At 43.6% G+C, this 17,510-nt stretch overlaps 1 long non-coding RNA gene and 1 pseudogene across 2 annotated transcripts; one reads left to right on the top strand and one right to left on the bottom strand.

Annotated features, from left to right (window-relative positions):
• Nucleotides 1–869: 869 nt before the first annotated feature.
• Snx5-ps1 (sorting nexin 5, pseudogene 1) lies at nt 870–5,090 on the bottom strand (annotated as a pseudogene).
• Nucleotides 5,091–7,271: 2,181 nt separating this feature from the next.
• LOC100910973 (uncharacterized) lies at nt 7,272–10,180 on the top strand. Of its 2 annotated transcripts, none has more exons than NR_102352.1 (3): nt 7,272–7,315; nt 9,276–9,383; nt 9,554–10,180. It is a non-coding gene; the product is annotated as an uncharacterized LOC100910973 (long non-coding RNA). The 2 variants fall into 2 exon arrangements; NR_102351.1 differs by lacking the exon at nt 7,272–7,315 and adding an exon at nt 8,634–8,848.
• The last annotated feature ends 7,330 nt before the right edge of the window (nt 10,181–17,510 follow it).

The following is a 17,510-nucleotide window of genomic DNA, read 5'->3' as shown; positions in this document are numbered from 1 at the left end:
TCCAGTCTCTTGAGGGTTAGGTACATCTTCTCTGACTGAACCCAGACCCGGGAGTCCTCTACTGTATATGTGTTGGAGGCCTCATCTCAGCTGATGTATGCTGCCTGGTTGGTGATCCAGTGTCTGAGAGACCTCAGAAGTCCAGGTTAATTGAGACAGCTGGTCTTTCTACAGGGTCGCCCTCCTCCTCAGCTTCCTCCAGCTTTTCCCTAATTCATCAGAGGGGTCAGCAGCTTCTGTTCATTGGTTGGGTGCACATATCTGCATCTGACTCTTTCAGCTGCTTGTTGGGTCTTTTGGAGAGCAGTCCTGATAGGTCCCTTTTTGTGAGTGCTCCATAGCCTCAGTAATGGTGTCAGGCCGTGGGGCCTCCACTTGAGCTGGAACCCATTTTGAGCCTGTCGCTGGACCTTCTTTTCCTCAGGATCTTCTCCCTTTCCATCCTGCATTTCTTCCGTATAGGAAGAATTAAGGGTCAAAGTTTTGACTGTCAGATAGCAACCCCATCCCTCCACTTGATGCCCTGTCTTTCTGCTGGAGGTGGAGTTTACAAGTTCCCTCTCCCCACTGTAGGGCATTTAATCTAAGGTCCCCTCTTTAAGTCCTGAGGATCTCTCACTTCCCAGGTCTCTGATATATTCTGGAGGGTCCTCCCAACCTCCTTTCTCCTGAGGTTTCCTGTTTCCATTCTTTCTGCTGACCCTCAGGACTTCAGTCCTTTTCCCCGACCCAATACCAGATCATGTTCTCCTCTTCCCACCCCCATCCCCTTTCCTTCTCCTGTCCCTCCTTCCCTCCCCCATTGTGGTTGCTTTCTTCTCCCTCCCAAGTGGAACTGAGGCATCCTCACTTGGGCCCTTCAACTTGTTGACATTTTGAGTTCTGTGGACTGTATCTTGGGTATTCTGTACTTTTTTTTTTTTGGCTAATATTAACTTATTAGTGAGAACATACCATGCATGTTCTTTTGGGTCTGAGTTACCTCACTCAGGATGATATTTTCTAGTTCCATCCATTTGCCTGCAAAACTCGGGATATCCTGTTCTTAATAGCTGAGCAGTATTCCATTGTGTAAATGAACCACATTTTCTGTATCCATTCTTCTGTCATGGGACATCTGGATTGTTTCCAGCTTCTGACTACCAAAAATAAGGCTGCTATATGATAAGTTTGCAATTATTATTTTGGCCACGAGCCTGGGAATAGGGAAAGCTTGAAAATTTGAGGAACAATTATAATTCTTAATTCTTTCTTTAACATGGATTATTTTTATTGTATACTTTATAAAAAACATCCAAAGCACAAACACACATGCCCCACCATCGGGGAGTGTCGAGAACCCTAGATTCTCCTTTTCTCTCAAGTATTTCTATCCCAGTTACAAAAATGGAGCTGCAAAGGATGTATAAAGACATGAGATCTCGCTTGTTACTGTACAAGCATCTGAAGCGATCTTGACAAGAGGGAGCAAAATCTTCCTAATTAAAGAAGAGAGTGTCTGCCACTGGCCCACAAACAGTTCCCACGTGTTGTAATTCTAACCTGAGACATCTGTAGGCACAGGAAATGTTGAGACAGACACAGGTCAGGCTATTGCTTCTCATTCCCAGAAGGCACACATCTCCATACCAGTTATTAGTTATTCCTGACATCTATAGGAGAATCTGTTAGATTCTACCTACTTTGAGGTATTAAATGCACAAAAGGATTAGTTATGCCCAAGTAACATGCAATGAAAATATTTTTAAACCAGCATGGTTAAGTGTTAAGATTTTTAGAAATCAAAATATTTATTCACATAATTTGATTTTAAACTAATCAAAGCTATTTCTTTTGCAGTAATGATTTAAGTGCAAGTGATGCTGGCCTTCACATTGGCGTCCTTCAGAGCAAAGACAGGTCAGTTGCTCTTGAATAAGTCGGTGCAGTCCTGCAACAGGGAGATATTGTCTCTGGTATGCTTGACTCCCAGTTCAGACATTTCAATGAGGTTCTTTCGAAATGCTGCCACTCTCTTCCGTTTTGAAGTTTATCAGCTCTTCGTTTGCAGACTCAGAGAGCTGTTCAAACTTCTGGCAGCATTCCTGCTGATGAGTCTCTGCCAACTTGACATCTTTGCTTTTTAACTGGGCCTCGTGCAAAGCTGTGTTTGAATTCTCCGAGTCAATTAGGGCCTTTGTGCGTCTGTATAGGAGATCCTTTGCAGCCTCTATGTTGAGCATGTAGTATCGGAGGAGCTCTGTCAGTTTTCGATCTTCATCTGATGAGACTCGACCTTCCACTTTCCTACGGTCTTCAAATAGCTCTGCAGCTTTCAATGGGTACTTTTCGATGACTGTGGGTTCTTCTGAGGCCAGGCTATGCAAGCAGGCGGTAGTGTGGATGTCGTTATCAGAAACATTTTTTCGTGAGATCTGGTCATCTTGTCCGCTTTAGGACAGGAGTCCTTGATTCTGATGTAATAGTTAATAAGGAAGTTCTTCTCTTGCTCAAAGAAGTCATCTACCTCCTTAACTCCAGAAAAAAAAAAAAAAAAAAAAAAAAAGGACTTCATCAGCGCTCTTCACAACACTTTTTAAAAAAGCCTCCAAACACCTCCTTGGTATTTTTCCGCCTAACACTTAGATCCTGATCATATTCCAAGAAAACATGAAAGTTTACTAAGAACAGGGTGAGAAGAAAGCCACTGAAGAAAGACTTCGTGCGAGGACACAGTCTTCTTAAAGACAGCAAGATACTCAACTTCCAGTTTTTGCTTCATCTTGACAAACTCTTCTTTTGTCGTAGATCCTTCACCTTCGCCCAGTTTCTGCGTCTTTTCTCGCGGGCCATCAAAGTCTGGCTTTGCAGGAGTAGGAGGGCTGGTAAGCCCGGCATAATCTGTTGTGTCAGAAAGAGTGTCACGCAGCCACACAAAGTCTTCATGTTGCCTTGTAACAGAAAACTCTGGGCTCTGAAATGTGGGCAGTTTGGTCTTGGTGTGCCCTGTAAACTGGACCTTTTCTCTCTCACTGAGTGCATCAGGTACGTCAATCTGAAGCGATGGGTCAACATTCAGGTCCCCAGACACAGATCTCAACTTGCTGCTATCCTCCTGCTGCTCCAGTAACTCCGGAACCTTGGCTGTGGCATGTGGGCCTGGAGCAGGGGCCGTCTGGCTGTGAGAGGAAAGAAGAGGATGGGACGCTGCCCCCAGACGCCTTTCAGGGTGGGCAGCAGCCCCGCTTCCGCAGGCCTCCAGGAGGCCGCTGGACTCCGCCACCGTAATTCTTAATTCTTTGTGAGATGTGATCATTCTTTTGAACTTGGCACATCCGGTAATGATTATGCAATGTCTCTCTACCTGCTTTTTGGAGTAACAATAAAAGCCTGGGGCAAGTTAGATGTGTTAGGTGTGTGGGAGTCTAGAGAGTGCAGTGTGCACACAGCCTCAAGCTGTGTGCTTGAGAGAAAGTGCAACCTCAGGCCTTGAGACTTGCCTGTCAGCTTGTACCTGAAAAGGCTGCCTGTGTGTTCATTATGTGCCTTCCAGATATCCCTGCTTCCGTGTGTCAAGGCTAGACCCCAGCAGGTTATGAGCTAGGAATTGAACCTAGGAGCCAGTGCCTTTATCCACTGAGCCATCTCTCCATCCTGCAGATCATCATTGTTTTTTTTAAATCCAGTTCATGGCTATTTACACTTTCACTAAACCAAGTGCAGAAATATCCACATTTACTCACATGAGGGAGTAACAATTATAAAAGATAGGATCTTGAACCTGGGAGGGGGTGTGGGAGACTTGAAAGGAGTTGGAGGGCAGAAGGTAGAACTACAACAAATATAGTATTCATGTATGAAAAATAAAAATAATTTAAAACTGAATGTAATGTTCTTCTGTAAGGCTCGTAATAATGTCTTTTAATCAAGGTACTTCTGAAAGACCCCCGGAGCGGGGAAACCCTCACTCAACCCTCAGGATGATGCAACCCCCCAGGAACTCACGTGAGACTGCCTTGCTGTAATAAACATGAGGTTTATTGATAGGAACCAGTGCACTGGGGTCGAGACTCATATCCCACGAAGGGGCAGTGGAGTTCGACCCTGAGAGGCTGGGAGAAAGGGTATTTAAAGGGAGAAACCACAACCCAAAGGGGCAGGGGTGGCGTCATTGGAAAGTGTCGAGAATACCAGTGAAATATCAAAAGGAGGAGCTTCCTGTTTCTCAGGAAGAAACCTTTCTCAAGATTGTTCTCTAAGGGCCTTATCTTAAGTCCTTTTTTTAGTTCCTGGGAGAGCAGGCTCAAGAAATGTGACCTTTTACTTACAGGGCAGGGTCTGGAATTTGAGGTATTTAGGGCTTTTTTAAACTTTTAAACTTCTGATTTCTTAGCTGCATTTTTTTATTCTTTCACTTCCAAAATTTTTTCTTTTAAGTAAAAGAGAAGGAATGGGGAGATCATAGTGTATACATATGCATACTTTTGACTTGTTCTGTCTTTCTTTACGGAAGCTTCACTTGAGAACCTAGTGTTGGGAAATGCAAAGATATTTCACCTCCCCCCCAACTGCTAAAAACTAATTAATTCTCTTCTTACTAAATTTTTATTTTGGAAAGTAGGGTTTTTTTCTTCCACTAAAGATGCTTATCTATGCTGGCATGAAATGTATAGTTTTAATCTAACACCTAACAAATACATCTTAGTCGTCTCTGCTTTCTTTTTTTTTTTTTTTTCTGCTTTCATTTATTAAGTGGTACATATCAGGAAATGGAATCCTTGTAAGGTCTTTCAGAGTCTTTAATTGATTTCCTACAACTGCAAACATGTCCTGAGTTCCTTAAGTTAGAATCCACTCCTCTGTTGTACTGTTCCATCTCAGAGCCCTATGACAGTCCCCAGGAAACCAAGAATGGGTCTCCATTCTGGAGCCCCACAACCCAGTCTAAAAGCCCTTCACTCCTCCTCCTCGCAGGGTGCAGCCTTGGTCCTCCAGGCAGACTCAGCAGCTCTAGCATAAAGCCCATCAGACTTAGCCACCTGATCAGTCATTACACTGTCAGCAAATATCTGACCGTGAAGATAGCAACCAGGTACCACGTCTATGTGCTCAGAAGCTTATGAGAAGGAATAACATGTATGGTAACTGTGGTTCGAGGACATAAAACAGATCACAGGCAATGCTGTGGGCTCTCAGGACAGAACATGCGGAGGCAACAAGATTATGAGATGTGCATGCACCCTCTCTAATCCCAGTGACTGGTCACAGTGTAGAGGGGCAAAATGAAAGCAAACTGCTCTCTCTGATCATGTGGGAAGAGCATGGGAAGCAGCTCTACAGAGGCACCACTAAGACCTGAAATGGGAAGAAAAGGGAAGTCAAAAGAAAAGGGAAGTCGTAAGCATGCAAGGTACCTAGAAGAAAGTCCTTGAGCCAGTTCCCTGACACAACCAGGCAAAGGACCAAGATCAATGTTAAGTAACAGCTCTCTTGATCTGCCACCTGTCAACTTGATAACCTCCACCTGTTTTCATTTTTGTGTTTTGTTTTTAATTGCTCTGAAGAGACACATGACGAAGGCAGCTTATTTTAATTTGATTAACTAACTAATTAATTTGGAGGCCCACAGTTTCAGAGAGTTACAGTCTACAATCATCATAACAGGAAGCATAGCAGCAAGCAGGCAGACATGGCACTGGAGCAGTAGTTAAGAGTGTACTTCCTTGCAGACCGACAGGAGCCGGATGTAGATCGCTCCTGAGAGACACACCCAGAATACAGCAAATACAGAGGCGAAGGCCAGCAGCAAACCACTGAACTGAGAACGGGACACCCGTTGAAGGAATCAGAGAAAGGACTGGAAGAGCTTGAAGGGGCTCGAGACCCCATATGTACAACAATGCCAAGCAACCAGAGCTTCCAGGGACTAAGCCACTACCTAAAGACTATACATGGACCGACCCTGGACTCTGACCTCATAGGTAGCAATGAATATCCTAGTAAGAGCACCAGTGGAAGGGGAAGCCCTGGGTCCTGCTAAGACTGAACCCCCAGTGAATGGGATTGTTGGGGGGGAGGGTGGTAGTGGGGGGAGGGTAGGGAGGGGAAGCCCATATAGAAGGGGAGGGGGAGAGGTTAGGGGGATGTTGACCTGGAACCCGGGAAGGGGAATAACAATCAAAATGTAAATAAGAATTACTCAAGTTAATAAAGATTTAAAAAAAAAAAAAAGAGTGTACTTCCTGAGGAGGCAGAGAGAAGAGAGAGGGGAAGAGGGGAAAGGAGAGAAGGAATAAGAGAGACCATACACAGTGGGACACACCTCCTTTATCTCCTAATTCTTCCACAATACTTCCCAACCAGGGACCAAGCATTTAAATTTATGAGCCTGGACTGGAGAGATGGCTCAGCCATTAAAGGCTAGGCTCACAACCAAATATATAAATTTATGAGCCTATAAGGAGGTGTTCTCACTCACACCACACCCCATGCACAGCAGGGCCCTCTGCCTCTGCTGAGGATTTCCTCCTCTTCCTTTTATTTCCATGTCACCTCCATTAATCCCAATCTAACAAGTCAGCTGGATGTGCCAGCAATGACTGCTTCCCTGTCACTACATGACAAGAGTTTTTTTTCACAGACACTTTATGAGCTTTCTAGGGCTATGATAACAAGGTGGCACAAACAGGTTAGCTTATTAAACGTATTGTCCCTTGGTTCGGGAGGCAGGAAGTCTGAGTTCGGGGTGTCATCAAGGCTCCGTCCTTCTGAGGACTGGAAGAAGAGTCTCCTGCAGGCTTCTCCTAGCCTCTGGCTTCTGGCAGTACAACAGTGTACTCTCCTTGTGTTCACATCCACTAGTTCTTTAGCCTACAACCCAAAATGAAAACACAAATGCAAGAGATGCACACTTGAGTGTAATCCTGTGTCCAGCCTGAAGCCACAATCTAGAAAGCCCAGAAGAATATCCACTGATCCATGTACTCATGTTACTTTTACAGTAAATCAGCATTTGCTTTAAGGAGTTGAAATACCACATCTTCGTATTTCCATAGCCAAAGATAAAGCTGTTGTCCCGGGCAACATTGCGTTCCAAGCAAGGAATTTCCCAAGTGGGAAAAAGCTGCTTGGGGCTTTGTTCGCAGTCCTTCCTGTTTGTTTGTGGGATGGGCCAACTGTTTGCACAAGCTTCTCTCAGACTGGGGGTTTTTTTGGTCTGCTCCTACCAAAGCAGTTCATATTGAAAGTGAAACTGACATTCTCAAACTTTATATATAAACCCAAAGAGAAGATCAGCAGAAGCCGAGCAGACAACCAGAGCTGCAAGATGTCTGTGGTAAGTACCTTTTGATCTATAAGGGAAAATCTATGGTGACTGACCCATAGAAGGACTCATCCCAGCTTACAGGGGAAGATTGAAAAGAAAATTATACGAATTCTAGGTTTAGAAATATAAAAATTAAAAGAATAAACCCCAAAAGGCCACAGACCCAGGGCTAAGCCCTGCAGCCAGGACTAGCAGGCCATAAAGATAAAGGAGCACAGGAAACACTGTCCAGGCAGGACTGACAAGCCATAAAGAAAAGGAATGCAGGAACCAGCCTGAGTTAATGGGACTGATTCATAGGATGTCTGGCAGAAAGACATCTCCCCCCAGCTCACTCAGAGCCATCCTCCAGACCCTGATAAGCCCCTGACTTCTAACACGTACTCTTTCTGCTTTGTTCTCACTGCTATGTTTGAATGAGCCAATTGTATGTAACCACGCCAAAACCCCCTAGCCTTCTCTATATAACCCTCTGACTTTTGAGTTTCGGGGCCGACACCTCTGTCTCCTGTGCAGGATACATGTCGGCCCGGAGATCTCTGTAATAGGTCTCCGTAATAAACCTCGCCTTTGCTTATTACATCCAAAATGGTCTCTCTGTGTCTGGGGTCCGCGATTTCCCAAGACTTGAGTAAGGGTCTCTCTGCGTGGAATTTTTCAAGATGAGTTTCACCTTCCATTTTTGAAAGCTTGCATTTAGTTTGTTATTATTTCTGAGTCTGTTTTGCCAGGAAGATAGAGTTCTTGTGGGGTGGGTATCTCCTATCTGACACCACAGAGCTCAATTCTAAGCCTGGGATGCGGAGAGGAGACAGCACTAGGTAGGCATATAAAGGACCTGCCAGGTACTGTGGGAAACCCACACACACGCCCATGGGAATATCTGGAGAGAATTGAGCAAAGGGCTTAGGCATAAGTTCCTCCTGGCTCCTCCTGCGTTAAGTGCCTCCTGATTTTCTCCTCATTGAGGGATCACTTCACTGACTCTTTTTCTCAATGCAAAGAGAGGACTCAATTCCTTCCTTTCTTAAAACAGCTCTGCCCCATCCCAGCAGACTTTTTAGCTTTCTCTAGATGCTCAGAGCAATGGCAGAAGTTTATATTCGAGTCAGAAAACGACCCTCTGGTGAACATAGGGCACCCTGTATGTAGTTGGAATCTTCCTCTGCCTTGAAAGATATTTGGTACAGGTTCTGCCCTCTCCATGTAAGCTTTGCTTTCCCCCTTTTTCCTTTAACCATCTCACTTTTCTGTCTGTTCTTGTCCATGACCTCACATCCTCCTCACTCTTATCCAGAGAAGCCTCTCTGTTTCACTCCAGACTGCAACTAGAGTGGTCAGGGTTAGAGTCCAGGTTCGAACAATCCAGATTCATCTACCAGTCCTTAATGGACCAACTAAACACATAAGTAAGAACGGAAGGTAGAAAAGATGAATCAATTTGTGATATCACTGAGAAGTTGAGCAAAGGGGTCCAGTGACTTGGCCCCACCCAGGCCTATGACTCAGTTCCTAACATGAAGTTTAAATAAAAAGCCAGAGGTATGCAGAGCTAAGAATTTCTAATCAAGTTGTGACCCTACCCACCTTCACTGTCTCACTCAGCTCCAGACCCTTCTGCAAAGTATTCTGACAGGTTGTCAGACTCTGGGCAATCTTACAGGCCCCCAGGCTTTTCTTTCTCCTAGTACAGAAAACACACCCTTAGGGCTTCCTGCCTCTATCTGAGCAGCCTACCAAGGTGCTTGCCTTAGCAATGCTTCTTCTTTACAGAGGCAATGGCTGTAAGGGAGTAAAGTAACCATTCTTTTTCATCTACCCTGAAGACTCCCAAAGGCTTTTTACCTATGGACTTGAGAAAGCATGGGAGTATTCCCCAAGCCATAGAGGTGGCCCACTGCAAAGCCACCGTTGAAATGCAGACATTTCACATCAGCATTCATGTCCTTTTCATTTGACCTGCTTCCAGCTCCCTGGAATAATTGTCCTTGGTGGGACGATCCTCATGTGCCTGGTGTGCCTGCTTGCTAGTAGGAGGAATAATACCTGTTCATTCTCCTACCGGAACACCAATAATGTAAGTCCTGGGGCTCTCTGGTGGGTGGAATGATGTCCCCAAGAGGGTAGTTCTCTAGAAGGGACTTCCTGCCCAGAGTAAGAAGGAGCCACACAGTGTCTGAGTCCTACAGGTGTGCATATCCTTCTTGGATCTTTATTACTAAGCTTCACTGTCCCTCTGTTTCCTAGGTATATGTGCATCGGCCCCAAGTCATCATTGAAAACACAGTGTTCTCAAGTGGACAAGACCTTCCACTGGATTGTTCAAGAGAGATCCAGCCTTACAAGAAGGAAAACTAGAGACCAAAATAAATCCTCTTCCTTCTCGATGGGTATCATCTGCTTCTTCCTTTCCTAAAAGACTGGGGGAGCTATCTCTCATAGTGAGTACATTCAGTGGTGCAAGTGGCTCTCAGAAGTAGACTCATGCCTTGCTTGTATTAGGACTTTACTGAACCCAAATACCACAAAATTCTTTAGCTCAGCCCTGCTAGCCTTAACTGAGAAAGTGGAAATTTAAGATGGGATCCGTGCATTGTATGGTGTCAACACCCATGGCATGGTTTAGTATCATACCATATGCTTGTTTTTCTGCCTGTGAACTTGTGAGATAGAAAAACAGCTACCTAGTCATCCAATTTTACTGTTTTTATTTTTATTGGATGTTTTGTGTACTTACATTTCAAATGTTATCCACTTTCTCCCCTCTCCCAACCCCTTCCCCTGCTTCTCTGAAGATGTTCCCACTCCCACCCATCCACTCTCAATGTTACTTGTTATCATTCATTCACATAATAAATTTGGACTGTGCAGTTGATATGTGTGAAGCTCTATTCATAGAAGAGAAGAAGGGGACAGTGGGTGTTGTGATGCAGTCCTTGACTTCCAGACACTTGTGGCTTCCACAGAGATAACATATAGGCAGTTTCCCTATATACACAACAGCATGAGTGAGGGAAAGAAAAAACAGTGATGCTTGTGGCTTGTTCTGTCTGGTGTTGGTACAAGTAAGGGATGAGGAAGATAAAGAACCAAGCTGCTTAGGGAAGCAACATTTCAATGGGTCATTTAAGGCCAGGAATGGGATCTAGGGAGAGAAAGGATCAGAAGGAGCAGTTAAATGTTGTTCTTGTAAAGTTTATGAGTGGCAGGACCACTGGAGCAGCACTGAAGCTAAAGAACAATGCTTTATTAAAGTGTGATATCTCCCAGAGAAGGAAGAGAAGCCGCACTAAAAGATAATTGATGGGGTTGTTTTGTTTGGTGACGGGTTTCTCTGTGTAACAGCCCTGACTGCCTTGTAACTTGCTTTGTAGACCAGGCTGACTTCTCTCTCACTCTGAGATCCTACTGCCTCTGCCTCCAGACTTAGAGGTGTGCTCTGTCATACTGGGCTTGAGAGTTTAGATTTTTATAGGATAGTTTAAGTTGGGTGGGAGCATAGCGGCAAAGGGGAACTGCTGTAAACAAAAGAACAAAAGGAACTGTCTTTTTTATTGGATTTTTTATTTACATTTCAAATGTTATTCTTTTTCCTGGTTTCCCAGATATAAGCCCCTTATCCCATCCCCCTCCCCTTCTGGTCATTAAGATAACAGGAAGTAACCACAGCCAGGGAAGCAAGCAGATCTTCACCTCTCCCTCAGCTCCTCCAAAATCAATTCCCAAGTCTTATCAAAAATCCTGTAGCAGACCACCTGCTAATAATAGGGACAGGAAACCTGAATGTTCATCTTCTGTAGCCAGGCCAGGCTTTCAGCAAAGGGATTGGGACACAAACCCAGCCACAAAACTCTCAACCTGCAATCTGTCCTGCCTGCAAGATGTGCTGGGGCAATGGTGGCCCAGAATTTGTGAAAGTGACCAACTAATAATAATTGGTCTACCTCGAGGCCCACACCATGCGAGAGAGCCCATACTTAACACTGCCTTGATGAGCAGGAACCTGAGGCTGGACAGCCCAGAGACCTAGGGTAGAACCAAACACAACTGGCAAAACAATTAAATTAAACGATTCCTAATGATGTTCCCTGTATTTATACATCGATGCCTGAAGTAGCAATGGAGTCTGCACTAGGTCCCCTGGATATATGTTATGGCTTGTTGACTTTGTGTTTTTGCGGGACTCCTGACAGTGGGAGTAGGAGTGTCTCTCTTTTTGCCTGCTCTTGGGACAGCTTTCCTCCTACTGAGTTCCCTCACCTAGCCTAGATGTAAGGGTTTAAGCTTTGCCTGATTGCATCTTGTTTGCCAAATTCAAAGCTGGTTAAAAAAAAAAAAAAAAAAAGCAGGGTCATTTCCTTTAAGTGCTTGTTAGAGGAAAACAAAACTGAACCTCAGAGCCAAAAGTAAGTTAGAGGTTAACTGAAATGGATTGGTCAGAAAAGGCAACAAAGCAAGTTCATACCCCTAGGAGGCCTGGTCATTTATGGGGGAACTTGGGGGGAAGTAGATTTGGGAGTAGAAGAGAAGTGGAGGGAACTAGGAAGAGTGAAAGGAGGAGATGCTGGGGTCAGGATTATTGTATGAGAAAAGAATAAATTTAAAAATAATTGATGACATTTCATACCAGCAACTTAACACCAGAAGGGGTATGCAGCTGGGACTGGAAAGGTGGCTTCAGAGTTAAGAGAACTAGCTGCTCTTCCAGAGGACCCAGGTTTGATTTCCAGTATCTACATGGCAACTCACAACAGCCTGTAACTCCAGTCCCGGGAAGGTCAATGCCTTCTTCTGGCCTCCAAGAACGCTGTCCATGATGCACAGACATACAATTGGGCAAATGGTTCTACACATAAAGTAAATATAAATAAATTTTTCATAAATAAATAAACAAATGATGTTTATTCATGTGTTTTCTGTGTATGCACATGTACATTTCATTTACTTATTTTTCACACTCAGAGGGCATTTGCCATGCCACATGTACAAATGTCAAAAGATCACTTTTGAGAGTCAGTTATCTCCTCTCCAGGCAGATCTCAGGGTTCAAATTCAGGTTGTCAGTCCTTGCTGGGAGTATTTATACCCACTGAGTCATCTTAGGGGAGGCAAAAATTGCCACGAGTAAACAAAACCAATGAGATCAGTAGCTCTGGTAAAAACAGGAAAAGAAAGAAGAAAAAAAAAAGCTGGTAAAAAAACAAGCAGGGTCATTTCCTTTAAGTGCTTCTGTTAGAGGAAAACAAAACTAAACCTCAGAGCCAAAAGTAAGTTAGAGGTTAACTGAAATGGATTGGTCAGAAAACGCAACAAAGCAAGTTGTTTCACTTTGTCCTGAGGTTCATTATATAAAGAAGTCCCCTTGAACTTTCTATCTCCTTTAGTTTGGTGTTCTGTGATGTGGGAATTGCTTCCTACTCAGCTAAACTTCTCAAAAATCCTGCTTTATCCTAAACTCTCAAATTTGCAAACGGGCCAAGCAGGGGATCAGAGGGTGCCAACTTCAGGATGCCTTCCATAAATGTAAGTCTCTTGATTTATGAGAGAAAATCTCAGTAAGTTGACTGCCCTTGGGAGGGATTTAGTCCAGTTTGCTGGCCTTAGGAAGGGTGCATGCATGCATCTGATTTGAAAACTTGTAGGAAAATTCAGCTACTGTGAAGAGGTAAGATTCCCATGGGAAACAATGATTTCTTTGCAGGGTAGAATCTCCCTGTGTCCACAGGGCTGGATTATGATCTGAGTGTAGGAAGGGAGAGAGACTGATGACTTGAAGGGAGCTGGGTCTTGTTCTAGAAGTTGTACCTGTACATAAACTCTTTGTGTTCCCTGTAATTGAAATCCTTCCACCTGCACAACCAGCCACAGCCCCTCCCTCCACACAGAAACATACTCACCACACATACTAATCCTCCCCATGCATGTAAGAACACACATTCACACACACACACACACACACACACACACACACACACACACACACACACACCTTTAAAACAGATTCAAAAGAGAACTCTGGAGAGTCAAGAGAAATTTACTAACATTTGAAAGAAAAAAACCAACAAGGCAGGATGGCAAGCCACGTGGATCTTGGTAGCTGCTAAGAGGGTAAGAAAAAGAGAAAGAGACATTATACACTTAATAAAGTACACAACAGGCACGCCAGGAAAATAGAAGCAGGTACCTGGGGCCTTTGGCTCTTATATCTTATTTTGAAGGGTAAAAATGTGGTCCCCTCTCAGGTTTAGTTACAGTTTTAGGATACGTGCCTGGGTCCAATTAAAGAGACAATCATGAAAATAAGATTTGTTCAACATGGCTACACTGAGAAGAAGAACAAATAAAAGGCTCCATTGGCTGCCCCCACCACGGCCACACCACCACCAAGTTCATCTTTTTGTTTTAGAGTAAGATTTGGATTTAAGATCCGTTTAAGATCCATGCCTTCCAGACATTTGCCTTAGGTGCATAAGTGACACTTCACCTTTTCAAACCAACCAAAAAGGAAATAAAAAAAAAACCTTACTGTTTTCTTAACTTGTAATCAGCTAAAAGTTTCATTGCCTAGCCTAGAATTCAAAATTGTGTTTAAGACAGAATAATTATTACTTGTCACAATCAGTTCACCTTTCAGTTTTATTAGCTTCAGAGGGAATAAGTAAACAGCATCAATTAATATCGAACTTTGTTAACCTCTGTCATTGAAAAATCCCACGCAGAGAGACCCTTACTCAAGTCTTGGGAAATCGCGGACCCCAGACACAGAGAGACCATTTTGGATGTAATAAACAAAGGCGAGGTTTATTACAGAGACCTATTACAGAGATCTCTGGGCCGACACGTATCCCGCGCAGGAGACAGAGGTGTCGGCCCCGAGAGGCTGGGAAAAAGAGTATTTAAAGGCAGAGGCTGTGAGCACCAGGGGATGGGGGATGTCAAAGGGGAATGTACCACAAGTTATAAGATTGTTTTATGGCTCCAGGAGATAAGGGGACCCCAGAAGGTTTTATGGCCCCCTGGTTCCTGGAACAGAGCTACTAAATCAGGAGAAGGGTAGGGTCTTTAGGTCCTCATTATTTTTAAAAGTTTTTCAAAATTGATGAAGCATCTGTATTTGAAATGCCTCTGGTTAGGCTTGGGCTGCCCGGTTTCCTGGAATGCTCTCTGCAGGACACAATGGCTGAAAAGCACAAGTAGGGGCTTATCAGGGTCTGGAGGACATCTGGTTAAAGTATGACTCTGAGTAAGCTGGGGGGACGTCTTTGGATGGTTTATGGGTCAGTCCTCGATAGCCTGAGCTGGTTTTTGTATTCCTTTTCTTTTTTTTTGTATTTGAATAAAGTTTTTTTTTTCTTTTTTTTTTTTTTTTTTTATTAACTTGAGTATTTCTTATATACATTTCGAGTGTTATTCCCTTTCCCGGTTTCCGGGCAAACATCCCCCTCCCCCCTCCCCTTCCTTATGGGTGTTCCCCTCCCAACCCTCCCACCATTGCCGCCCTCCCCCCATAGACTAGGTCACTGGGGGTTCAGTCTTAGCAGGACCCAGGGCTTCCCCTTCCACTGGTGCTCTTACTAGGATATTCATTGCTACCTATGGGGTCAGAGTCCAGGGTCAGTCCATGTATAGTCTTTAGGTAGTGGCTTAGTCCCTGGAAGCTCTGGTTGCTTGGCATTGTTGTACTTTTGGGGTCTCGAGCCCCTTTAAGCTCTTCCAGTTCTTTCTCTGATTCCTTCAGTAGGGGACCTATTCTCGGTTCAGTGGTTTGCTGCTGGCATTCGCCTCTGTATTTGCTGTATTCTGGCTGTGTCTCTCAGGAGCGATCTACATCCGGCTCCTGTCGGTCTGCACTTCTTTGCTTCATCCATCTAGTCCAATTGGGTGGCTGTATATGTATGGGCCAAATGTGGGACAGGCTCTGAATGGGTGTTCCTTCAGTCTCTGTTTTAATCTTTGCCTCTCCCTTCCCTGCCAAGGGTATTCTTTTTCCTCATTTAAAGAAGGAGTGAAGCATTCACATTTTGATCATCCGTCTTGAGTTTCGTTTGTTCAAGGGATCTAGGGTAATTCAAGCATTTGGGCTAATAGCCACTTATCAATGAGTGCATACCATGTATGTCTTTCTGTGATTGGGTTAGTTCACTCAGGATGATATTTTCCAGTTCCAACCATTTGCCTACGAATTTCATAAACTCGTTGTTTTTGATAGCTGAGTAGTATTCCATTGTGTAGATGTACCACATTTTCTGTATCCATTCCTCTGTTGAAGGGCATCTGGGTTCTTTCCATTTTCTGGCTATTATAAATAAGGCTGCGATGAACATAGTGGAGCACGTGTCTCTTTTATATGTTGAGGCATCTTTTGGGTATATGCCCAAGAGAGGTATAGCTGGATCCTCAGGCAGTTCAATGTCCAATTTTCTGAGGAACCTCCAGACTGATTTCCAGAATGGTTTTACCAGTCTGCAATCCCACCAACAATGGAGGAGTGTTCCTCTTTCTCCACAACCTCGCCAGCATCTGCTGTCACCTGAGTTTTTGATCTTAGCCAATCGCACTGGTGTGAGGTGAAATCTCAGGGTTGTTTTGATTTGCATTTCCCTTATGACTAAAGATGTTGAACATTTCTTTAGGTGTTTCTCAGCCATTCGGCATTCCTCAGCTGTGAATTCTTTGTTTAGCTCTGAACCCCATTTTTTAATAGGGTTATTTGTTTCCCTGCGGTCTAACTTCTTGAGTTCTTTGTATATTTTGGATATAAGGCCTCTATCTGTTGTAGGGTTGGTAAAGATCTTTTCCCAATCTGTTGGTTGCCGTTTTGTCCTAACCACAGTGTCCTTTGCCTTACAGAAGCTTTACAGTTTTATGAGATCCCATTTGTCAATTCTTGATCTTAGAGCATAAGCCATTGGTGTTTTGTTCAGGAAATTTTTTCCAGTGCCCATGTGTTCCAGATGCTTCCCTAGTTTTTCTTCTATTAGTTTGAGTGTGTCTGGTTTGATGTGGAGGTCCTTGATCCACTTGGATTTAAGCTTTGTACAGGGTGATAGGCATGGATCGATCTGCATTCTTCTACATGTTGCCCTCCAGTTGAACCAGCACCATTTGCTGAAAATGCTATCTTTTTTCCATTGGATGGTTTTGGCTCCTTTGTCAAAAATCAAGTGACCATAGGTGTGTGGGTTCATTTCTGGGTCTTCAATTCTATTCCATTGGTCTATCTGTCTGTCCCTGTACCAATACCATGCAGTTTTTATCACTATTGCTCTGTAATACTGCTTGAGTTCAGGGATAGTGATTCCCCCTGAAGTCCTTTTATTGTTGAGGATAGCTTTAGCTATCCTGGGTTTTTTGTTATTCCAGATGAATTTGCAAATTGTTCTGTCTAACTCTTTGAAGAATTGGATTGGTATTTTGATGGGGATTGCATTGAACCTGTAGATTGCTTTTGGTAAAATGGCCATTTTTACTATATTAATCCTGCCAATCCATGAGCATGGGAGATCTTTCCATCTTCTGAGGTCTTCTTCAATTTCTTTCTTCAGTGACTTGAAGTTCTTATTGTACAGATCTTTTACTTGCTTGGTTAAAGTCACACCGAGGTACTTTATATTATTTGGGTCTATTATGAAGGGTGTCGTTTCCCTAATTTCTTTCTCGGCTTGTTTCTCTTTTGTATAGAGGAAGGCAACTGATTTATTTGAGTTAATTTTATACCCAGCCACTTTGCTGAAGTTGTTTATCAGCTTTAGTAGTTCTCTGGTGGAACTTTTGGGATCACTTAAATATACTATCATATCATCTGCAAATAGTGATATTTTGACCTCTTCTTTTCCGATCTGTATCCCTTTGATCTCCTTTTGTTGTCTGATTGCTCTGGCTAGAACTTCAAGAACTATATTGAATAAGTAGGGAGAGAGTGGGCAGCCTTGTCTAGTCCCTGATTTTAGTGGGATTGCTTCAAGTTTCTCTCCATTTAGTTTAATGTTAGCAACTGGTTTGCTGTATATGGCTTTTACTATGTTTAGGTATGGGCCTTGAATTCCTATTCTTTCCAGGACTTTTATCATGAAGGGGTGTTGAATTTTGTCAAATGCTTTCTCAGCATCTAATGAAATGATCATGTGGTTCTGTTCTTTCAGTTTGTTTATATAATGGATCACGTTGATGGTTTTCCGTATATTAAACCATCCCTGCATGCCTG

The sequence above is a fragment of the Rattus norvegicus genome, chromosome 1 (genome assembly GCF_036323735.1).
Source record: "Rattus norvegicus strain BN/NHsdMcwi chromosome 1, GRCr8, whole genome shotgun sequence".
Classification (NCBI taxonomy): Eukaryota; Metazoa; Chordata; class Mammalia; order Rodentia; family Muridae; genus Rattus; species Rattus norvegicus.
The sequence above is the reverse complement of the archived record's forward strand: the minus strand, read 5'-3'. Positions and strand labels throughout refer to the sequence as shown.